Below are 25,387 nucleotides of genomic sequence, written 5' to 3'. Positions count from 1 at the left end.
TTAACAGTCCTCTTAAACACTAAAGAATAAATTGGGTTATGCAAATTCTTTTTTTGCAGTGACGAGGCTAGCATTAAGAAGAACATTTGAAGGGCATAATTGATTGCGTGAACATAGAAATAATCCGATTTAAGAATTTAATTCAAACTGTATGATGTATGGAAATATTGCGTCTTTGACTTTCGAGGCTACATGGATCTCTTTTTTTCCCACACAGCCCCATAACTGTTTCCCAAATGAGGATACTTAAATGTTTAGGTGTTTTTAATGTTTCACCTTCCTTCATAAATAAAACCTCAAGGAGGCTACTGACTGATTGTCTGAATTGTAAACTGACCTGCAATGTATGCCCATATCTGGAATGAACACGCTCATGTTTCAAATAAGTCACTGTATATACACATGTAATAAACATTCTTTGGATATGGAGACAGTAGGACACAATACAAGTTTGGTAGTATTTCTCTTGGTATTATTGCCAAACCTATTTACAGATATCACCTCTCGCCACATTATGAGTGTGGTGAAAGCCATGTAAATCCCTATTTGAGCGGTAATTCAGCTGTGGTAAATCTGACATTTTTTGGTAGTGAATTGGAGGAGCTTTGCTGGCGGTGAATCGCCCACTTCACCTCCAAACTCATACTATGATGGTGCGTAAAACTTGTGGCAAATTGGCAGCTATTCGTTAACACCATTTGATCACCGTTTTTCCGTATACTGCTGTACTTGTAATAAACACCCACTGTGTAACCTAAGGGGCACATTGTACAATCTTTGTTAGCCAATACAATACTTATTTCAACACTGAAAAGGCATGGGTTATGGTTATTTTACGTATTTTATGAAGACAAAGTCATTGTTGCTTCATCAGGGATAACTGTTGAATGTTATGGGTGGTATTGTTTTGCATTACAACCATAACGCCCCTTTAAGAATGTTTTTAAATGGAATATCAATGGAATTTTTAAGGTAAACTTCACCTTTGCATGCCTTTAATAAATTGTATTCCTGACAAGGGAAACTTGTCTATAACGTCCCTTTTGCAAAATTGTAAGTCTATTTTTGTGATATACACTATCCAACCGATAGTGTCCAAGGGTGCACTATCGGTTGGATAGTGTATATCACAAAAATAGACTTACAATTTTGCAAAAGGGACGTTATAGACAAGTTTCCCTTGTCAGGAATACAATTTATTAAAGGCATGCAAAGGTTAAGTTTACCTTAAAAATTCCATATGCCCATATGCTCACTGGGCATGACCTTTGGCTAGAGCATAGCCTTCAGCGATAATGCCTCAGGCCCTCAAGGCACCCGAAGTGACCACTGAAGCTATGGCTAGTTGTCAGATAGTCCAGGAGGGACAAAATGGCCTTCAGCCTGTCCTGGACCTTCCAAGCAATCCACAGTAGGCCTTGATTGTTTGTCACTTTTTACCCTTCACAAAAAACGAACTAGGCAAAAATCTCTAGTTCATGGTATGCTCAATCTAAGTCCTTGAAACAAGTTGAAACTATTTGCTGATTATTCACATCAGGTTCATAAGTCTTCGGAAATGATGGTTCATGACTATTTAGGAAACATTTCCCACATGCTTTTAATTGTATGAAAGGCAGTATGCATCCACAGTATGCATCCACAGGTATGTGTCTCAACAGTGTTTGCCAAAGCATTTCGGAACTTGCTCCATCTTCATGGCTGAACACTATGTGGATTATATTACATCAGAATTACAAATAATTATATCAAATTGAAAAATCAAATCGAAAAGTCAAAACATACCCCAAGTGTGTAGTTCATAACATGGAAAGGAAACAATTAAAAGAAAACAAAGTGAAAATATATTTCTTAATCGACTTCATGCTTTGACGCTCTATAGCTTTTTCAATTTAAGAGCAATATACTCAAATTAATTACCTGGCTATGTGAAAAGCCTTTTTCATCCATAACAAAGCCAAGAGAAGAAATACAGTTCACAACACTCAGCTGTCACCTCTTTTTCCTAGCTCATTTTTTCGTGAATTACGTACATCCTGGTGCCAAGTCTTTATTGGCATGCTCCGATTCATTTGGAACCTAAATTGCGTTTACTTTGAATTACTATTCCACACACTAGTGGTTCCCACCCTCCTCCTCGTTCTTCATGTTTCTCCCTTGCCGTGGCCTCTACCCAATACAGAATTGTGGCTGTGGCATAGGGCCACTGTGCTCGAGGTATTGACATTGGCCTTGTCCTTGACAACATGCTCCACTCACTTGTCACTCTTGCCTGTGGTCACTCTTCCTTCAAAATATCTACAGCCATGACCAGGGCCCCAGCAAGCCTAGTTGCCAATGGGGCATTTTGACCCCATTGTGGGTCCTCAGGTTTGAGTCCTCCCTAGGGTACGGGTGACTTAACAGGGCTACATTTTACCCCCAACTGGTCACTTGCAGGCAACCAGTGGCCCACAGACCCTGCACAGATTTTCTTCTTTATATGGTTATATTTCGCCATTTGAGGTCACCACACCATTCTCTTGGGGGAGACCACTCATGGTTTACTCATGGTTTACCTTTAGTCACTTTTCACAGTGGTACTGTCGACCATAATAGCCACCTTTCTGGAAAAGTTTGACCACTTGAAACCAACCGTTTTGGCTGTTTTTGCTTTAACTGTGTCTTCCTGCTTGGGCGCCATCTGTGGCCACACAAACCATTGCAATGCCTTATAATTAATATGCAACCAATGCTCACAGTTTTTTCCTCCTGAATTTCAAAGTGCTATTAAACAAAACACAACCATAACGTCCACAATGGAAAACAAATTTGCTCATGCCTGCAGCCCAAATCACTGGAATGATTTTCACTTAATTTACGGCAGGAGCGGCGGCTTGGTTTCAAAAGCGTGCTTTTGTAAAATTGGTGTAAATCCGTCCAGTAGTTTTTTTAAAAACAGGCAAAATGTAGGTGGCAAAAAATGTGTCATATCTGGGTTTGCTCCGTGGATCCATTTCCCTGTTCAGTCGCGAACAGGTCTCTGATTGGGGCAGACGGCTGCGTGATGTCTGCAGACAACCAACGTGCCCGCTGATTGGCTGGACTGAAGCGTGATGTGCCCCACATTTTCCCGAAACGCCCACCATGTTGTATCAGCAGATATCCGCATATGTGTGGTGGTGAACAGGGCAGGCAAACATGTTTTGGGGAATTCGGTGTTGGGAAGAGGGGCTGGAAAGGGTGTGGCAGTGAGAGATGGTTCATAGAATTTATTTGTTTAGGTGGAAGAAGACTGAGTTGTGTCTGCGACAGTTTGCGGACACCGCAGCAGTTCGCGGGTAGGTCCTCAGACGAGCAGCCTATCTGGTGACTGTAGGCAGGCTTCATTAGTGTAGGGGAGTGGAATGTAGATGATATGAGAATGTTTGTATAGGCTGTATTAGGCTGTGATGGTAGTGGCAAGCCCCTAGACTGGTCACTGGCTGCAAGTACTGTAAAAGTATGTGTACTGAAGTGAACAGGGCCTCAGGCGGCTGCCTTATGTGTGTGGGTTGTGGCCACTTGGCAGATTCTTGGGTGCATGGCTATATTATGCTGTGGTGGTTGTGGCCAGCCACTAGAATCATGTACCCAAGAGTCTGACCAATGGCTGTAAGTACTGTAATAGTATGTGTAGAGAAGTGCAGAGGGCCTTGGGCGACTGGTTTATGTGTGTGGGTTGTGGACACTGGCCAAAGTCTTGGCTGCATGGCTGTATTAATCTGTGTTGGTTGTGGCCAGTTACAAGACTCTTGGTGCATGGCCATAGGCCATGCACCACGAGTCTGCCCACTGGTTGCAAGTACTGCAATAGTATGTGTACAGAAGTGGACAGGGCATGTGGCAGCTGCCTTATTTGGACTGCCCCTAGATTCTTGGGTGTATGAGAGTCTGCCCACTGGGTGCAAGAATTGTAATAGTATGTGTACAGAAGTGGACAGGCCCTCAGGCACCTGCCTTATGTGTGTGCCTTCTTGGGTTTATGGCTGTATTATGCTGTGGTGGGTGTGGCCTGCTGTAGATTGTTGGGTGTAAGCACTGTAATAGTATGTGTATAGAGGTGGACAGGGCCTGGGGCACCTTGATTGTGTGTGTGGGTTGCAGGCACTGGCCATATTCCTTAGTGCATGGGTGCATTATGCTGTGATGGTTGTGGTCTGCCCCTAGAGTCTTGAGTGCATGGCTGTATTATGCTGTGATGCTTGTGGGCTGCTCCTAGACTTTTGGGTGCATGACAGTCTGCCCACTGGTTGCAAGAAGAGTAATTGTATGTGTACAGAAGTGGATAGGGACTCGGGTGTCTGGATTGTGTGTATGAGTTGTGGCCTCTGGCCAAATTCTTGGGTGCATGCCCCTATTATGCTGCAGTGGTTGTCGCCAGGCCCTAGACTCTTGGGTGAGGACCTAGACTCTTGGGTGCATGGCTGGAGGCCGTAGGCCGTAGGCCATACACCCAACAGTCTACGGGCTGGCCACAACCACTTCAGAATTATACGGCCATGCACTGAGGAATGTGCACACTGGCACACGCATTGCACAACAATGTGTATAGAAATGCAATTTGCCCATTGCAAAGAAGCATGCCACCAATAAGCGTATACTCACTGTAAACATTGTTGAGGCACTGTATACCTTTTTGAAACACAGTTCCAGAATACCATTGAAATGGAAATAGCACATTTGAATAGTGTGGCACTACGGGCACACATTTTCTTTGTTGCATGTGGAAATGCAGGAGAAATCTTTGTTTCAGTGTATGTGATTAAAAAAAAACATAACATGTTAGGGAAGTTACTTCATAATGTTGTACTGTACAAAATTTCAGACATTTATGTACTTTGTGGACCCTCATAATTAGTACATTACAAGTACAATGCTTAAAAAAAGTGTACTGTGCAATGTGCTCAGTTCCTGTGTTTGGTTACATAATCATTGGGTCTGCAGGGAAAAAAAATCCATGCAGTATTAAAAATAAAACTTTACATTCATGTGATGTTACGTGGCACACTGTTTCATTTAACGTGCAGTACTTACAGGAATGTTTAAGGTGCACATCTATGTGATCTTGCTGTTATAAGCACTGTCACAATAGGGGAATTGAAATGGTGGAAGAGTTTTGCTTTTCGAAAGTGGTGGTGCTATGGTTGGAGTTTGATACCAGTTGGTGTATTCTAACTGTTTATCTGTTTTCTCTTTTTAACAGTATCACTTTATGCTGCTAGATTGCTGTTGGTGTTTTCTAAGTACTGTACTGTTGACAACTAATATTGCAGTATTGTGGGGGCAGTTAGATACCTGTTGGCGTATTCAAACTGTTGGTAGTTAGACAGTTGTTGAGGGTATGTTTTGTATCAGTTTGATTGTTGAAGGTCGAATTCAGCAGATTGACCGGTGGAAGTAACATTGTAGTTCTGTGGGTGTACTGTGATACCAGTTGGCATATTGTGGCTGTTGATATGTATTAAGTCTTGAAGAGCTTCCTCAGAACCACTGGTGGTTTTTAAATTGTGTAATAATGGGAAGTAATATTGCAGTATTATGGTTGCAGTTAGATACCAGTTGGTGTACTCTGTTTACAGTTTCACAGTCTTGCAGGATATGTTTTCAAGCACCTTCATTCTTGTTGGTGAGTTTCCCTTTTCCACTATTGGCAAGTGCCATTGCAGTATTATGGGTGCAATTAGATCCAGTTACATATTTATTGCAGTGGTATGGGCATAGTTAGACAGCTGTTGGCTTATTTTAACAGTTGGTAGTTTTACAGGTCAGTGAGGATGGTGTGTAGACCCTCATACTCAGTACTTTACTTTTTAAGCACTATGCATGAAACAATGTTAGTGTGTGTTTTCCACAGTTGTTGTTTCTGTGTCTATAATCATTGGGTCATTGGGGAAAAAACTGTATAGCAAGCACAACTGATGTTTCGTGCTGCACACCATGTTTAATTTCTTTAGTTACTTCCAGGAAAATGCTACGCTGTTCATCATTCACTTGTTATTTCAGTATTTCAGTAGAGCAAAGTTTTCTTCAGATTCCTGACACATCATCACAGTCATGGCTAATTCTGCCTCATTTACTACGAATGGCTCTGCAACTGGTTCTTCGCTTCTTATAAGAGAAGGTGGACTGCTCTCAGGAGTGTCTACATTTAGTTGCGCTTGAAGTTCTTCCTCTTGTTGGCGTTCATTGTCCAACATGTTTTTGTGCTCCTTGAAATATATATCTGTCATAGTGCTTTCACTTACACTGCAACCATATTCATAGGATGCATGCGTGTCCAATAAATCTTCTTCTTTTCTCCATGGTTTAAAAAGTTGCAGTAGGGACATGTAGTAAAGTTTTCTATGTTGAGGAGTTTTAAATGATAGCTTCATATGAATAATCAGGCAGCATTTGGTAAGTTTAACCCGGCTTTTGACTATGTGCTTACCTTTTTACTCATCTGGTTTAACATTATTTTTGTATGAGACATTTTGGGCTATGCTGTATAGACACATGGTTTCCAAAGCAGTACTTGTGTCCAATAAATTGTTTTTCAAAATGTCCTAGCTGTTGGGATCGCTTTTGGCTATTGTGTCTATGTCTTGGTGCGATTTGAGAACTCCTTTTCTGGATGCAGCAGGATCAAGGCTTTTTATTTTAAAGCCAAAGCTGTATACTTTTTGTGACAGTGTTTTTTCAGATGATATGTCATCACAGAGGTCTTTCAGTTCTGTTTGCCCAGCTTTGGTTAAGTAGGCTGTGCCATATCGTGCAACTGCAGTGGAATTGCCTGCAATGTACTGCACATCTGTGTTTGCATTCCACAAAAGGGCAATGATTGGATTGTAATCATTGATGTACTTTGATGCTTCACTTATTTTAATGCAGTATGTGTTCTGAGGCGATTTGCCTTTCACACTGTGTCTAAAAGAAGACATGAAACTGTTTACTTGTCATTTTGCTGAAACTGGTCTAGGGAAACAAAAGCGGCATTATCTGCATTGACAATACCTGCCACATTTATGTCTTTGAAACTGCAAAATGTATGCATGTAGCTCACTAGGGCCAGTTTCTGAAGAGATTTCACAAGTGACATATTTGTGAATGAACTGCAAAACAGTGGCATCACTGTCCTGACCAAATTTAGAAGCATCTTTTATCCACAAAAGCATGTGGATGTGTGGTGGTCCTCTGGATTGATATTATTTTCTCCAAAAGAAGTGTTGCACTTCCCCGAGGGAAGGAATTGTTTTTATTACAGATCAAGTGCAGCATGGCAATAAAGCGGTGATGGAAGTACCCTGACACATTTACAAGGTCAAGAGAGCAAAGTTTCCTGGTGTTTTCATGTCTATCCCTGCTTTGTTTTCATTTGCTATGAATTGGAAATCGTGGAAGTCTTCCCATGCATACTCTGCACAACTTAAAGTGACAAACCATATGCGTGGGCCAAGGTTGCGTAGCATACACCATACATCTGCGTGACATCAGAACCAATATTCTGTCATACCACACATGTTTGCCAAGAGATTTGTCATACTTGACTATAAAACATCATCTTTGTCTTGCACCTTTTGAAGTAGCTGCGTAGCAGACATGTTTAAAAAATGTGAACCTGTTTTCAAAGTGTGTGCAACTCCGTAACATAGAGTTGCTAGTTCACTTTCAAACAGGAGGTGGAATATATATTCAACATTTTGTCCTAATCTGGGGTCTTCAAAATACATTTGTTAAGAGCGGTATTCTGATGCTCTTATATTTGTGCATCTTTCATCATACCTTCCAACTATTACAGTAAGAAAGAGTAGAGGAAAGGCTTGTGCTTCTACACTTTTTTCCCATATGCTGAGTGGAGATCTTTTGGCTTGCCGCATTTGATATGTTTCTAGTGCATCATCTACGCTGTCATTGGAGTGCAGTGTGTACATTGTATACTGGTCTAAAATATTGGATGCTGTAGTAGGATCTGCAAGTTCAAATTGGCCATTTGATGAGGAATCCTGAATTATTTGGTGGTTTCTCTCAGATTTTCTTCAATTTCTATTTCTTTGTAGTATTCATTGTTCTCTTTAAGATATTGTAGGGCTTCTCTAACTTACTGTAAGTCTACTAGTTGCTGTCAATTTCTTTTGTCTTTTGTAGGTACACCATTCACTAGAATAATTTATGATTTATCTATTGGCCGTTGCACTCCCACAGTGTCTCATTTTCTTTAAGATCTAATAGCAAATAAACTACTTTGCCACAAATGCCTTTCAGTAATTCAGATGGAGGCATCTTGGCTGTTTTCGGTTGAAGGCATATTATCGCTTGAAATGGGTGTACTGTTTGGATTACAATGCTCTCATGCAAATTAAGTTCTTGGAGTAGTTTTGGAAGTGGGAATATTTCCAAGTTATTAGTGATAGCTCGTGAAGGCATTTGGTTATTATCAAGCTTTGCAGTTCAGTATGTGCAAAGTATTGAGGGGTTAGTAATTTCATATTTGTTTTCTGCTATAGGGTAGAGAGCTAATTCAAAACATTGGGATTCCTCATTGTCTTCTATTTTGTATGCTATATCTACAGTTTTGGTGCTCTTTCTATGAAAAGTTCTGCGTGAACACACACATACCTGGTTTGGTACTTCCGCAGATATGCTTTTAAACTTTGCTATTTCTTTTGTATGTGTGTAATAGAAGGTTGGCGTCTGCAAGGTTGCCGCTACTCTGTTCTAAAGCTACTGGATTTTGTAAGTCTTGTTCACTTCCAAAATATTTACTTTGGATGTAGTCTATTTCTTCTAGGAGTTCTTTGGCTGTGCCATGTAGGAGAATGTGATTTAAATGCTCTAGTGCTAAATCAGGACTTTTGGCATATTATAGTGTCTTAATGAGATTTCATTTAGTAGAATGGTGCGTTGCTAACATTTTGATGTGATGGAAGGTGCTTCTGCAAGTAGGCCCTGAAATGCAGGCCAATGAATGTCCTTGCAGTCCTGTGTATTTGCACACTGGACAGGAGTCCATTGTTTATGATATTTACATTTTTAATTTGTCTTTGGCTTTCACATACTGATTGAGGAATTGCTGTAAAGATTTGAAGGATTGTTTTTGTAGTTACACATTGAGGTGCACTGCCATTTGTAGACGGGATGGATTGGTTCCGTGCAATGGAGAGTTGATTGCAAGTTTGTCAGGGAAATTCTTTCAATCAGCGTTTCTTCTGCCATAATGGTGCTGTTTACCTTTTCATACCCTCAACCACTGCTATGTATGGCAATTGGGTTTGTTTGCTCTTGTTTGTATGCCTCTTCATTGAAAAATGGTTCTGTGCTGGTTGTGTGAATCCACTCACCTGCACAGAAGTTTTCAAAGGTATCTATGTTGATATTGCATGTGTTGCAAAGTACTTATTGTAGTTAACTAATTAATTTTGTTAGTGGTTTCATTCTGTCTAAAATTAATATTATCAATTTCCTTTTGAGGAGCATTGCACTGTCTATGAGAGTAACCAGACAGTTTTCTGTGGTAAGTTTTAAGGGTTCAATGTGATTTCTTCCCTGTTTTAATAAGGTTCTGAAGGACTCTATGGGGGATTTTTTTTGCAAAATGTATTTTTTGGAATGCTTACCTGTGGCTACATTAACATTGGCAGATGCAGTCTTAGCACTACTGGTAGTTACATTCTTCTTAAAAAATTTCATTTTAGTTTTACGTTTTGGAAGATGGGTCACACTTGTTTTCCTGCTACCTGGTTCGTTTTGTTCAATGACTGTACTAGCTGTTTTGTTTGAACTATTCATACAAACTTTGCTAGAGGTAGATGGCTATTTTGCATGCTTTGATTTGTATCGGCTCTATTTCTGCATTTTTTTCTACAGAGTTCCTTTTTGGTAGGCATTATCTAGTGTCTGCTGGAGAAAAAAGGAAAGTGTGGGTTTGGGAGTTGTGCAATGTATTTGTTTGCACTGTGCCTGAGTGTCTGAATATGAGGGTAGGCATACATAGAGTGGTGTGTGATTGTGGAAAAGGCTGTTACTTTTGGTTGGGAAGGTTGTACTGGTGTGTGAGTGTGTTCCTGTGCGAAAGGTTTGTTTCAGTGTGTATGACAGTGTACTGTGGCTTAAGAAGTGAGTACATTATGATGTTTGCACACTACTAGTGGGTGTTACCACAATGGTGTTCAGATGACAATACAAAGAGTGGACCTGCTAAGGTGAAATGAGTAGATTGAAGCAAGTGCTGTTGGGTTGGATAGAATGTTCTAGGCTGCAATACAACACTGCACTTTATGAGTAACAGGCAGAAGACTGCTACACGACTGCACTTACTTTGATGGATGTGAAGAGTAGGTTTCTTCTGGGTTTAAATCATCCAGTAGAGACATAACTGGCTTTTAGGATGCTGTTCTTCACTGCAATTGTGAAAGAAGGAGGTTAGTGGGTATGTGTGTTAATGGCACAGTAATAGCACTAGGAGAACACATTATTTTAGATTGGAGGATTTGTTGGCAGGAATAGTTAGTGTGTGTGTCCAATTGTACAGCACTGCGTAGGAGTGGGGACTTGGGAACAAAAGTATTGTTGCTATGGAGGCAGGTGCTGTAGTGATAAATGTGCCCAATGGGGCTGCACTTTTGCATGTGTGTGAGATGCTGTTTCACTACTTGCTTTGGAAATTGATAAGTGCAAGTCCTAGTAGGGTGAGAAAAAGGGCAGAAAGATGTAGAGTTTGGAAAGTAGAATGTAACGGTGTGTGGAATTTTATTAAGTATCCCACATATAGATGCTGCTACATGAGTGCAGAAATACTTTCCTGTTCTTGCATTTACTTATTCAAATTTACATATAGCACTGCTGCCAATATACACATGCATTTCTTTGCTTTCTTTCCAATGGTGCATTTTGGTAATTTTGCAGTGTATGTACGTGCCATGCTTTGCTAAGATACAACAACAGAGAGATTGCTGATAACATTGAAATATGTGGTCTGCAGCTGTTCTGCAAGTGGGCATTAACATTTTTAAAGCACACAGAATTTTAAGTAACTGCCACTTGATGTCAGGAGATGGGACACATGAGAGTACAATTATTCAGTGGGTTATGCAGGGTAAGTGGCAGACAGCGTTTTCATATGCATTTTTGACTGAGTTGCAAATGTACTCTACAAAATGTATGCATACCTGTAGTTTGTGCTTATGGATGCAGAGGTGGATGAATCTGGAAGCAGAATCCTTGGAGAGTTTTGCAGTACTTTCTGATGAAGGTGCTTTTCAATTACAGGAGATCTGTACTATGAGTGTTCAACAGTACATCTACAGTGTTGAACTTTGATGACAGAGTTAAATGTAGAGTTCTTGCCTGTGATTGGTGTATGGTTGTGTGACTGCTTAACAGTAGCCAATGAGGGAGTGCTGCAAAGAGTGAAGTGGAAAGGGAAGAAGGGCTGCCCCTGTGGTACGGGGTCCGCGGTAGTTTGTGTATAGGGTGTGCCACATCCGGGGCTTCTCAGCATGCCTGGCATTGAGATAGGACTGTGGGGATTAGCCAATCAGGTGTTCAGGTTGTGCTTTACAGGAAGGGAGGGTGATACTTTTTTTTCATTGCTTTGTTGGTTGTGTAGTGAAGATGACTGATGTTGGAGAGAGCCAGAGACTTATTGTATGGCTAGTGGGAAATGAATTTGTGTATGATCTGGAGAGGTATGCCCAGACAAGAGATGTTTCTGGTGATCTTGGTTTTCCAGGCCTGCAGGCTTTGTGGTACAGTGGGCCTGGCAGCAATTTGCAGACACTGCTTGCTCTTTGCAGAGACATGGGTACGTTTGGTAGTCCTGATGTTTTGGTGGTGCACTGTGGAGGAGAGCATTTGGGCTACAATAGTACTTCAAGTTTGGTACCTGTACTGAAGTTGTTGGTGGAAGAACTGATCTTGCTTTTCCCTACTTCAAAGGTATTTTTTCCAAAATACCACCTAGAGCAGAGTGGAACAACCCCAATGTCTTAAATCCCCAGAAAAATGCTGAAAGGTGCCTTGTTAATAGAGGTATGGGTATGGTTTTGCGACATGCTAAGATGTCCGTTTTCTCTAATGACAACATTGACTCCCTTAGTGTGCACTATTTTACCCCAGGCGGGGTTTCGTTGTCCATTGTTGGAAATGCTTGTTTTTTTTGTAGGGGATGTTTTACAGAGGTTGATGTAAGGCAGTAAGGAGGAAAAGAAGAGAAAAAAAAACAAAAATAGAAAACAAAAGGTGTTTGTTTAGTAGCACCTACAGCCACCAAAAAAGAGAACATCTTCTACCCTGGGTAAAATTTCTCTCCCCACCCCCTTGATTTGGCCGATTTATCCATGAACACTGTGATAGTTTGCGGATTGCATGTGCCACATCCAGGACTTTTAAGGATGGCAGACATGGAAGTGGGACTGAGGAGGCCAGGGGATTGGCCAATAAGGTTCCCTGGGTGTGGTGTACAAGGAGAGAGTGCGGCAGAGTGTCTGGGTTTTGGGGGACTCTTGGATACTTTGGTTGCAGATGTTTGCAGAGCACTGTGGGGTGGCTGCACATCTTGGATTCCCTCATGTGCATGTGCACTGGTGTGGAGTGTGTGGTATGAAGTGGCTGGATTTGCTTCACCTTTGTGCCACTTTGGTGATGCAGCATCATCTAGCCATTATTATTGTTCATTGTGGAGGGAACAGTTTAGGCCATGTTAAAAGAATCTCTCTGCAGTTTGCGATGAAGGAGGCACTTGGGAATGTCATGGACATGTTTCCAAACTCTCGAGTAATTTTTTCACACATTGCTCAGAGACAGAGGTGGCAGCGCTCTTCTTCATTTGGTCCACAAATGGAGAAAGCCAGGCACAATGTCAACAAGGCTGTTTGTGCATTTTTGCGAAATGTTGGTATGTCTTCCTTCCACAATTAAAACATTACATTTTGTAGCACCAGCATTTGTCGCAGAGATGGCGCCCATCTTACTGATGCTGGCAATCACCTTTTTTTTGCGAAATATTCAAAATGCTTTGCATCCCTTTTTGCAAGTATAGAACGCATTTGTACAGTAGGTGTTGGCCACCTCAAACCTTCCAAAAACAACAAAAAAGGAACAAAAAGTTTCTTTTCAGAGCCACCACTTTCTCCCAGAAAAGAATGCAATGTTTTTGTTGATGGCATACCCCACATTTTTTAAAATAACATGCACACCCGCGCTGTCCGCAAACTTTGCAAACTGTGCAGGGGCCTGCGCCATTTATTTGACACTTTTATTTTTAAACTATGAAAGGTGGCTCAGAAAAGAGCCATTTATTCTGTGTTTTCTTGGTTTATATGTTTTTTGGTATTTTTTAACATGACACACAAGGAAAGGAAAGGAAGGGAGGGTAGAGAAGGGGGACCAACCACAGGGACAAAGGGACAGGTGGAGAGAGGAAGATGTTGGGTGACCCTCACCAAGGTAGGGGGCACTTTCCCTCATGCTCCCTGACCATAGCCTCAAAGCACTCCAGAATTCTTCACCCATGCAGATTGCTGCATCGCAGTACACACACTATGCAGTGATCTTTGAAAGGAAAAGGTCTACTGTGGTGCGTATGGCCTGCAAGGCTGGCTCAGGGATCCGCTGCCCCACAGGAGTGTCTGTTGTGGTGAAAGGAGCAGATGTGGGTGGTGCTGTAGAGGAAGTCAACCTATTACCTTGCTCAAAGGGGACAACCCTCTGAACTGCTGCCTTGTGGCTTGACCTCAGGTGTCACTGTATGGAGGTGGTCCCATAACTGTACAGCCCAGGTTTGCCACGACTGAGTACCATTGCAGCGAACCTTGGCCGTACAAGCCTTAGGTAACCCCCAATGGTGGTAAAACGCCTCCACAAACAAGACTGACATTGGCAGCTGGTAATGGGGACTTCCACTACCTCATCTTCCTCTTCTTCTTGCTCCCCCTCTGCATCATCACACCTGTTCCCCTCCCGAGGCCCTCCAGAAAATGGTGATGGTGGTGGTAGGGGTGATGCTGAAGGGCCAGCAGCAGAAGCATTAGCAGAATCAGCAAAGGATGCCATTATTGAGCAAATAAGTTCAGGAACCCAGCAAACAGCAATGTGGCTCAGTGCTCTGTGCAGGGCATCCAAAAACAGAATGAGGAGCAGCAGTGGGGTGTGGCCTTTTATAGAGTTGCAGGGAACACTTTGCACCGGAAGCTGCGCTCAAAAACTTTCAAAAAAGTCTCTAGATGGCCAGGGGCATGGTCTGGGACCTCTGCAAGGGTGAAGTTTCCCTGCTTTCCAGCAATGACCTGGTTGAGAATCCGACTAGGGACAAAAACATATTGTTTAGACATGGCTGGGCAACTACAATCGCCAATTTTCACTCATATGAATTGTTGCAACATCTTCGTCTTGACTTTAAATCTTCAGGTGTAATGGCCCCTCACTTAACTTTCTATCCCCATTGGTCTGTCAGATGATTATTTCTCAGATTCAAATGGAATATGAGTTCAACAAGAGAGGTAGAGATTTGTTCTAATATGATCAGTAAAGAGTCAAATTATTGTCGGTTTTGCAATTTAGGGGCGTAGCAGAAACTTTACAACATCTGTTGATTTTCTGCCCTGTTCTACAGGGCAAACGTGAAATATATTTCAGACGATTTTTACCATTACATGTCTTGGACTTTGGTTACTCTTTCTGGCAATCTTGTCTTGCGCACAAACCACATCTTTGATTGTAAAAATCACAGCTTTCTTTATCTGATTAGAATTTGAGAGGGATGTATGTTTACAATTACTCTTTTGTTTTCTTTTTATAATTCAAATTAATTGTTGTGGTATCAAATGCATTTTATGATTTTTGATGATCATTATTATCTGATTTCAAATTGTCTTAAAATGTGTAATGAAATGGTTTAACTGTTATAACGTGCTGTATTGTAATGTTATTCTTTTAATTCATTTGTTAAAGGTTATTTTCACAGCCACATGGCAATAAATAAATCTAATATCTAGGCCTGAGATTGTCAACAAAGGTAGCTGGCTGAGTCATATAAATATGGTGGCTAAACATCGATATGGCAGCAGGAAGCTTGATAAATGCCTTTTAGTGCTGGATGCTAAAATCCAGACTGCCACCTCATATGGTGGTGAGATTTGGAGCTTTATGTCATGTGGGTCATGCAGAACTCTTTCCTGAAGGAGGTGTCTTTGCTTTTGCACAGCACCTCGGAAGATGCTTTGTCGTGTGAATTAGGTGTTGTTCATGTGACTTGCCAGGAGCAAAGGAGGTTCCTGGAGTCTTGTTTTAGGATTCAGTTGGATCTTCAGTGAACCCTAATTTGGATAAGGCAATGGCTGAGCTAAGGTGGTTCCCCAATAAGGACTCTACCAGCTGGTTCTCCAGTGGGTTCTCGCTAATGAAGAGCTGGGGGTAGGGGTAAGGGTAAGGGATCACAGCCTCCAAGAACAGGCTAAAAGTGGCTTGTGAACTTATCTGTTCTAAACTTGACTATTACAATTCGCTGCTCCGCGACACTTCTGCAGAAAACCTATTCAAGCTTCAATCAATCCAAAACAATGCACGGAGAGAAGCACTCGACATCGGGAAGCATGACCACATATTCGAAGCAGATCTGGCATCTGGTTAAGGATAGGATCAACTTCAAGATCTTGTCCATCACTCAACGCTGCCTCTCCAAAAACTCCCCCTCCAACCTGGCAATATAAATCTCAAGACACACTACAAGGCCACAACGCACTGCTTACAAACACTGCCTCATCACCCCCAGATTCAACTGCAACAAAGGGGGGGCAGCTTCCCAGCCCGTGCCCTTGCACTCTGGAATGAGCTACCTGGCCACCTCCATGAAGAACTATCCGACAGCAGCTTCAGGAAGAAGCTTAAAACCTACCTCTTCAACTAAGACTCTTTCTGCCCCCACCCCTGTGTCTGCTCCTTTTTACTGTAACCAGCCCCCTGACGCCTTCAGGCTCGGCGCGCTTATATAAATGCCATAAATAAATAAATGTAGCTGTGCTCAGCAATCTGTTGAAAATAAAGCCCAAGGCCATTTTTTAAAAAAAGGGCAGTAGGAATTTGAGCACCGTCTTACCCAATCCCCAATCAGTAAACTATTGTTGGTAAAGTATTATAGCCCCACCTGCCTCTATGTAAGGGCAACTACATTTTAAGAAACAATTAAATCCCCAGAGTGCAGGAGGTCAACGCTGAGGATCAGGCTAAATGTGCTACCTTTAAAGGATGAATTGGTTGGCTCTAGATAGATGCACCGATGCCATTCCCTTGTTTATGACTCATACGACAAAGATTTGTGTATGATGTTTTATACTATGTAAAGGCGGTACTTAGAAGACGATTTATAGAAGTATGAGTTTAAAAATAAATGATTATGTTTTTGGTTTTGTTTTGTGTGTTGTGGATTTTGTTGACGGATATTGTCTGAATATGCTCTTACCTATCTATCTATCTATCTATCTATCTATCTATCTATCTATCTATCTATCTAGCTATCTATAATTATTTTCCTTTTTAATACTAAAATGGGTCACTGCCAGGAGTAATAGAAGGAATGCCAGGAAACACCAATGGATGCACCTCATACTCCACTGCTACTAGTCATGTTGAGCGGGCCGCCTTCACCCTTGCACTTCCCCCATACAGCTATTTCTGATTAAAGTGGAGCAAGTTAGTTAAGGTCATGTGCAGTATACTGTATATGATGGGTGTAATTGAGGAATGATTGTCGGATTATTGGGTGGATTGTTTTAAGAATGCAATCCGCATTCTCTGCTTGTACTCCAAAAGACGTGCCTAATCACAAAGTAACATGTGGCTCTGTAGAACACTGCTTTCTGTGCATAACTTCCAACTCATATGCATATTGTTTATATGGACATTGCATTTGGCTGCCATTTAGAACAATCGCACATCCAAAGATTACTGCATTGTTTACAAATCCCAATTGGAAGTGTTTACATAAAACTCACAGTTTACCCTGGTTTAGCACTTATATCATAAAACACATATTATATAACGTGATTTATTAAAAAGTGGCAAAAAAACCCACAAAAATAAAATAACCTACACAAGTATAAATACATCGAGACACCCATTTTCAACAATACTGCTCACTTGGTTGACACAATTAATAAAGTGAGCACAATTCAGAAACATGCAATTAAACAAGGTAATTTAAACTAAAAAGACCCAATGCATGCACATAAAACACAATTAATCACTTAAATAACCATCTGTTATTTTGATTTTGAATTAAGGTTTGGCTTTAAAACAGTTGATAACTTTGATCGCCAAGTGCAATAAACAGCACTTCACTGTTGTAATTAATATTCGCCAGATACAACTTTGTTAATCGAGCTGCTAAGCACATCCTTGATGCAGGATCGATAATGCATTCTACAATATAAAAAGAAAATGAAATATCAGGATTGATTTGTGATGTATCAGTGACCCATGACAGTGCCAAATTCTGGAAGGTTATTATCCATCTTTTTCATGGCTATCGAAATTAATCGGATCACATTAGTGTAAACATATTGATATTTGATGTAGTCAATTTGAGGTCGGTCAACCAGAGTCTCCTTTAACAATGGAAATGTCAGAGGAAGATGGAAGAAATAAAAAATGCAAACAAGGTACTAACAAACTATAAAGCCCTAGTTATGGATTGTTTGTATAACCTTGCTTTATAAAAGCAGTAAACATAAGAGGCATATTTTGTGAATGCACATTCACTCCAGGGTTTGTATCTTGGCATTAGACAGATAAAGAATGTATTGGCTACTAAACAAATTGGTACGCATTGTAGTTAATTTCGAAGAATTTCAGGATCAGTGGACCTCTAGGGGACCATACCAATGACCATGAGGTCAAACATAGATCCGCAAAGTCTGATGCACAAAGCTGGCAGGAGTCTAAGCTCACATACTGTATACATTGTTTTTTGACATGGGCAAAGAAGGTATTGTACAAAGTTCACAGAGAGAGAGAGATAGCATTCTAATTCCACTTTACAAACATTTTTTTTACAATATTCTATTAGCTAAACTGGACTAAAAATAGAGGTGTAATACTTCTGACATGGACATGCTTCCTCCGAGGCATTTTAACCTCTTTAAAATGTCCATAAGCTATTAAGGGTATGGTTTATTTCTGTAGACTGCTTTATACATCCTTTACAGACTTCACCTCAACTTTTGATAGATTGTGTATCTCTCGTTAATGAGCTTAGGTTGTTGGCTGGAGGATCCCTAATGTTGTTTTATTTTTTTATTGTGCATTTGGTTAATAGAAAAACCTTAAGCACATCATCTACATATCAAACATTAAAACACAGAAAAAACTGACCATAACATTCACTCTAAAATGAAAACAAAAAGAAAAATAGTAAAATACATACAAGATTCATATATATAAAATCCATCGAAATACAAGATATACACAGTAAAATGCATTCATTAAATAGTACTTTTCACAATATTCAGTAGAAAATATAAAATACTATAATATAGCTGAAAAGGCTTTTTTTCTCCAAATGTGGACAGCAAACACAGTGATCACCATTGATGCACCACAATATATTGAGTTCCAGAATTGGTCAGTGGTGATGAAATCCATGTTCGGTACCAAGGAAGCATAGCCTTTTTCTTATGATTTGGATAGGGCCACACAGGCGGTGAGTGCATGCTGGGAGGTTTCTATATCAGATTTACATAGTCGGCAATGTCTTTCGTCATAGGGAATCCAGACTTACCACCAATATACACTTTTGTAGGTAAAATATTGAATCTCAAGTATATAATAAAGCATTTTAATTGCATGCTGCCTGCCTTATTTAGATAGCTTTGAGGTCGATTAAAAAAAAACCTTGTCTAGCAAACATAACAATTTCTTTTCTAATGCAGATAAAAGGCTGGAATTTACATCCCAGACTATGGTTTTAGATTTCATATCCATGACAGCTGTCGGCGAAGGGGCCAAATCTTGCAAAGAGAGCCCCACTTCAGACATATACTTCAATGTGGATGCCCAAATGTCAGAGAAAAGGGGGCAAGCTGCCTGTTGTACATATTGTTTAGCTATCAAGCCCAACACACGATTTTGATGGTTAGTAGGTAAATGGAAGGGATAGTACAAGTTTATCTAGCTGCAGTAACCACATTGATCTAAGTGATGGGAGCCAAAATTCAAGCCTCAACACCTGCACTGGTACAGACGATGGTACACCAATAATCGAGCGAGGTAGTTTGCCCTCCAAGCTCTCTAACCGTTTCATATTGGATATGCTCAAAGAATTCATACTGTATAGTATATCAGGAACAATACTGGTTTTATAGATGGCTATTGTTAGGGAGAATTCTCTAAGACTCACTCATTTCCCTTACATACTGAGTCCCTCAGCAGCTTTGCTGGAATTCTAGGATTTTTTTATTTCACCTGGTAAGAGTGTGAGCCTTTTTTCCCACTCTTACATGTGTTTTGCTGTGTGTGTTTAACATGTTCTTGTGTTCATAGACTGTGGAGCCTCACCTCCTCCATAGGCATCATCTTTTTACTGTGTGTTACACAGCACCTTCAGTGCAGTGAAACAGGGTTGTCTTTTGGCTTCGCAACTCCGACTCCATTTTCTGGGACTGACTACTGTCTCCCAGAACATGTAAAGTTGCCATTGACTTTATTAGTCTCTTTTATAACTCACAGACCCAGTACAAACTATCTTAAATAGGTTCCATGTGATAATTGCGCTGCAAAAATATCGCAATACAAAAATATCGCCATATTTTTGTGGCGAAATTCACAATTGACCGTGCAGGGGACACCCCCGCAACCCCTGCATCATTTTTTAATATGCGGGGGGACCCCCGCAACCCCTGCTCCCACATAATATCCCCAATAAAAATATTGCCCATGAAGAACCAAACGGCCATATTTACGGCGATATTTTAGTTGGGGATATTAATACCTGATACCCTTAAATAGAGTTCTGGAAAGTGTTAATACTTATCCCTTTTTGTCTGTTTCTCTTGGAGCATTGTTTCGCTCCCTTTTCCTTAAGACTTGGCTGGTGGCAGTGGTACCTACCCTATTTTTCCTACCTTGGTTATCTTAAATAGCCCTGGTATTGTTTTAGGCTACCTTGGTAGCCTTGAACTTAAACCTGCTACACCATATACATTTTTATACGGTTCTGGCTGGGTTTAGTTGCCATTTCTTTTTGTAAAAGTCTTTCTCGTGTTTTTCTCTGCGCGCCATACCAGGTTTGGTTCCTTTGTTCACCGGCCTTTCACGGGCTTGTACCCAGAAGCCCTCCTTACATTTAGGACTCCCTGCACAGGGTCTCCTTGGATTGTTTATGGTGAGTGTCCCGGCGGGACAGCCACCCTGCTGTGTGATTGACAGCCAGTCTGTGTGAATATAGGAAAACTGCATAAAAAGCATGTCTCTGGGGCTGGAAAGCCAGAGTCACCACTGGAACGAAAGAACTGAAGAGGAGCTGCAGGTCCGAATCTTCATACTCCAACTACAGGGAAGATCTACAAGGAATCTTCTACGCTTGAGCTGGTGGGAACAAACAGTTTACCAAACTGCTCGCCAGGTCTCTCTTCTCTTGTCGAATTTGCTGTACAGAGCTACAGTGAACCGGATAGCCAGGAGGAATGGACCCTGCTTGCGTTTTAAGGAGCGCACCTTTTATTTGTTGCTTTGCTTTGCTGCTGGTTTCTTCCCTGGGCAGGGCAGGACCCTCCAGTCTTTGTACTTCATGTCAGTCCAACAGCCAATTCAGGAACTATGAGCCTGCAGGACCTGCTAGGAATGTCTGCCTCAGCTACAGCTGTCTTCTCCATTTAAGGTACTGTTCAAATCCGGTTGTCCGTTTCATTCAGCCGCGGTAAACGTGTGTGAAACCTTTTGCCAATCCGAGGGCTTGTCCTTCTCCATTCTTTAAACTAACTTTTCTGCCAACCAACTTCGTCCTGACTCTTGGCAAAGACTTAACCGCGAACGACCCTGAACTGTGTGATCTTGAGCAACGCACTGTGACCCATTAACATTGGCCCAGGCCTATTGAATTGATTTCCTCACTGTAGTTCCTTTTTCTAGATTGCCCTGCCTATTACTTGTTGGTGCTGCTACTGTTTTTGATAACTTTGTCTTTCGCTCCCTTTTAAATTGCTGGCGTGCCATTTTGCTCACACTTCCTTTTGAGCCTAAATTGTCCAGAATATATTGGGTGTGGTGTATTGTATTAAGAGTGTGATTGTTCAACTGCTTCACTTTAGTGAAATGTTTTATAACTGATGTGTAAATAAATGTATATTCTTTTACTTAGAAACCTTGAGTCAGTGTTTGTTTGAATCATAGTAATTGCTGCCCTTTGTGTAACTATTGATACTGCTCACTTACTCTTGAGAGAAGTCTGGCTGCTCAGCCATCACTACCACTTTACTGTGTAGTACAGGCTTGTACCGAAGGTGAATTTGTACTGTCACTTGTAGTCTTAATTGTGTGTGGTGTTCTCAAAGGGTACTGCATATAATTATGCCTAACAGATATTAGTCCGTCAATATTTTGTCCTCCCTTGCTGTTAATATACTTCTTTAGCACTCGCCATTTCCTCAGGACCTTTCTCATTATAAAGGTGCCATAAGATGATTGTTGCTGACAAGTCCTAATAGGAACCCCAAGATAGGTACAGTCATTCACTACTTCCGAAGGGCATCATCAAGTTTCCAGACAAACGTGTTCTTAATCTTGGAACTGGAACCAGCTATCAAAACCTTGTACTTATCAACATTGATTTTAAGATTGTTTTCTTTTGTGTAGGCTGACAGGGCATCAATAGAGGGCTGGAGGCCTATTGGGGCGTGGTCCAGTAACGCTATTGTCTGCATATCCAAGCCAGGAAACTGGCTCACAGCCCATTCTGGGAGGAAAGTTATGTGCTTCACCCAAAGCCAGGGCCATGTCAGAAACACACAGTTTGTAAAGCAGGGGGGCCAAGGCACAACACTGCTTTAGTCCTTTATTTTGTCAAAATGGGCAGTAGTGATGCCCTAATGCTTTATGCAATATTACAATCGTGTTATATGGAGATGCCTAAGTGTATGTGAAGATTAAATTAAAGGGAACACTTTCTTGTCAATATGTGACATCCTGTGTGTGGAATTAAATCATGGCTGCGTCTTTACCGTCATCTTTTTAATCTATGTAGATCTAATATACCTCCTGCACTTGAGATGGCTACATCATTTGCACATATTGGCCAGCCAACTATTCAGTCTTTCATGTCTGGTGTGACGAATCCTTGGATTCTGTCCCTTCTCCAAAGAGGATGAGCCCTTCTCATGTGGCTAGGGTGGTGCAGCCATAGTCCAGGAATCGCCCAGGGGGTGGTGCCCTGTGGGAGGATCACAAGGAGAGGGTACACCCTCATGGGATGAGGGATGACACCCAAGGCGAGATGAGGTATATAATACCACTATCCCAACTCCTTCATCCTCTAACCCTCTCCAAAGTGTTAAGGTCCTCAGTACTTCTATGTAAGCAAACACGGTAGAAGTGGGTCCTCCTTTTGTTACTGAGATGAAGAACAGCCATGACATCCTGATGAATAGTACTGCAACGAAGAAGATGCATGGAGTGCTGTAGAGCACTCCGTGGAACCGTAGTGAGCAGTCCAGCCTATTCAATCTGGCTGAGCCAGATGAACACATAAAAAGTGAAGATGGACTTATGGCAGGGACCAGGTGGAGCTGCAAGGACGAGGACCATGTTCACTGCATCTGTGAATGCCAGGACGCCCGGAAAGACGGTGAGAGCTCCGGAGCCAGTCCCAAAGTACTTGCTGGGACAGTAGGCCTGCAGATTATGATGGCAGGTGATCCTGAGGCACGGGAAGTGACAGGACTCATGCAGCCCGAGTACCGGAGCTGAAGGATGAAGGTGGAAGAAGACATGCGCCCCCATGAACCAAAGCCATAGGTATGCAGAAGGGCCAGAAGATGCTGGGAACCTGAGACAAGGTGAGCAGAGAAACTGGCAGAATAACCAAGCCTAGAGTCTGGGACTCTGAAACTGCAAGAAACGGGTGGCAGATAAAGAAGGGGGAAGAAGACCCATTCAATGATTTATGATACGTTTCTGCCAATGTTGTAATGACAATCCCTTGTGGAGGCTGTGCATGAAAACTAAATGCACATGTGATGTCATCAGTGATGTCCTCAATGACATTTGTGATGTCATCTTTGATTTCCTGGGTGTTAGTCTTAGCAGTGCACGGTGGTGGCACGAGTAATGGTTGCTTAGTTTACCATAACATGTGATGTTATTAATGACATTTGTGATGCCATCTTTCATGCCCTGGGTGTTAGTGTTAGCAGAGGACAGTGGTACGGGCAGTTATGGTCGCTTAGCCTACCATAACTGGCAAATTTCAGTGGTTTTTTCGGTTTTACTTTGAACCATAATGGCACGTTTGAAAAGTTTTTTTAGTGAAGTGCACAGGTTTCTGGTAGGGCAACTTAACCATAACCTTTTTTATTGAATATATATATATATAAATATATATATATTAGTATACCAGTGTAACGTATTCTTTTGGGGCCACTTTTGGGAATAACTACTTCACTGTCAACCTTCCTTCTAACCTTCATTTAAGCCCCACTGCTCTGCCATAGCTACTGTTATAGAGAGTTGGACTGGCCACTAGTTTAGATGGTCGCACAGGATTCACCACAGGGCTGATATACAATCTGCCTAGAAATGACACATAATAATCTGAGCAGCCCTGCCTCTCCTCCTGACCACAGGGAAAGAATTGCAGCATCCGATAAAAAAAATGAGCTGAAGACTAAGCAGAGTCTATGGTATTGCAGCTGGCTTTGGAGTCCATATTTCCTTTCACTATGGAGCGCAAGCCAAACTCATGCCAGAATCAAGAAGTCTTATCTGTGAAGTTGTGGTATTTGGAATAGCCATGACAAACAAGGCTGTTTTGCCAAATTGGATTAATGCTTGCCATCACCTAATCCCAGGCTGATTAATGAGTACTTAGCGTAAACGGCCCAATCAGAGTGTAGAGTATGAACAAAGAATGGGCAGATCATCCAGACTTCAATTTTGAAGGCAGTAGACAGTAAAAAATAAGCAAAAGAAAACAGATGGTGGATTGTGAATTCCAGAAGGATTGAATGGGACAGGCTTGTCATGTCTTTTTGTACCTGTGTTAGGTATTTCTCCACTTAATATTGTAAGCAGATTATTTCCTCTTGAGATTCTGAGATAGGAGGGAAAAATAATGTAACCCAAATACATTCATGCTCCATTATTTGCGGATCAGAATTCCCCTGTCATGTGTTATGGGGAAAAGGAGAAGATCTCTCAGTTAACCAATTAGCAGATTATCTACTGCGCTCTTATCTTTTGGTAGACTGTTACATGGTAATTAATAACGCTCTTTAAACCGGAGATCAGTCTCTAAGCGTGGGACGGGCTTTGCCTTGTCTGCTTCCAAGACAAATGCATTGCCCCTGAGCTATCCTCCAAGACCATTAATCAGGGAGGTATATTTAGGAACTCAGTCAAATGATTGATTGCTATTTCTGGGTGCTTTAATTACCTTTTGAATCATGGTCCTAGTGATTTAAGGGAATGCTCATGTGCTGCTTTTCATATGATCATGTATTCGTTTCCCTATAAGCAAGCAGCCTCTTTGATAACAACAATAAGTACAATACGTTTATTTTAAAATAGAATGGATGGATAAAGTCCTACCACGTGTGACTGCCTATTCTGACCCCTGCTGGCAGGGACATTGACACTGTGTGTTATTCTGCTCAATGTACACAGCATTGATACATTGGGGACATGTGCATATTCTGAAAAAGATGAATTTTAGACAGTGCAGACATGCCTTATAGTATGTGGTGATGCCCAACGTTAGCCAGCCTCCTGCGTAGTACAACGTTCGTTGGCCAAAGCTGCTGGAATGAGATCAATGGAGTCGAAAAAAAATCAGGAGGGTATATTTTACTGTTTTAATGAGGTTCAGTATTTGTATTGCTTTGGTTAACCTTGATGTATCTATAACACATGTAAGTAAGAGACATATGGATCCTGAATGGAAAAGGTCTCAGATTTTATTATCATTTTTTTGTCATCTGTATTTTATGTAATTATTTGTACATTGTGTTTTAGTTTTATGGATTACATTTCTATCCTAATAAACCTGATTTTGAATTGTTTTAAATTAAAAAAGAATCTATCAAAAATCCATCGAAGATGAGAGGCAGCCCACGCTGACAGCCATGCAACGCTGCCAGCATGGCCCTCAGTGCTCCCTCTCATCCTCTCATCAGGGGAGAGGCACATT

This window comes from Ambystoma mexicanum, chromosome 1q (assembly GCF_040938575.1).
Source record: "Ambystoma mexicanum isolate Mex_15411 chromosome 1q, UKY_AmexF1_1, whole genome shotgun sequence".
Lineage (NCBI taxonomy): Eukaryota > Metazoa > Chordata > Amphibia > Caudata > Ambystomatidae > Ambystoma > Ambystoma mexicanum.
This window is presented reverse-complemented; position numbering follows the sequence as displayed.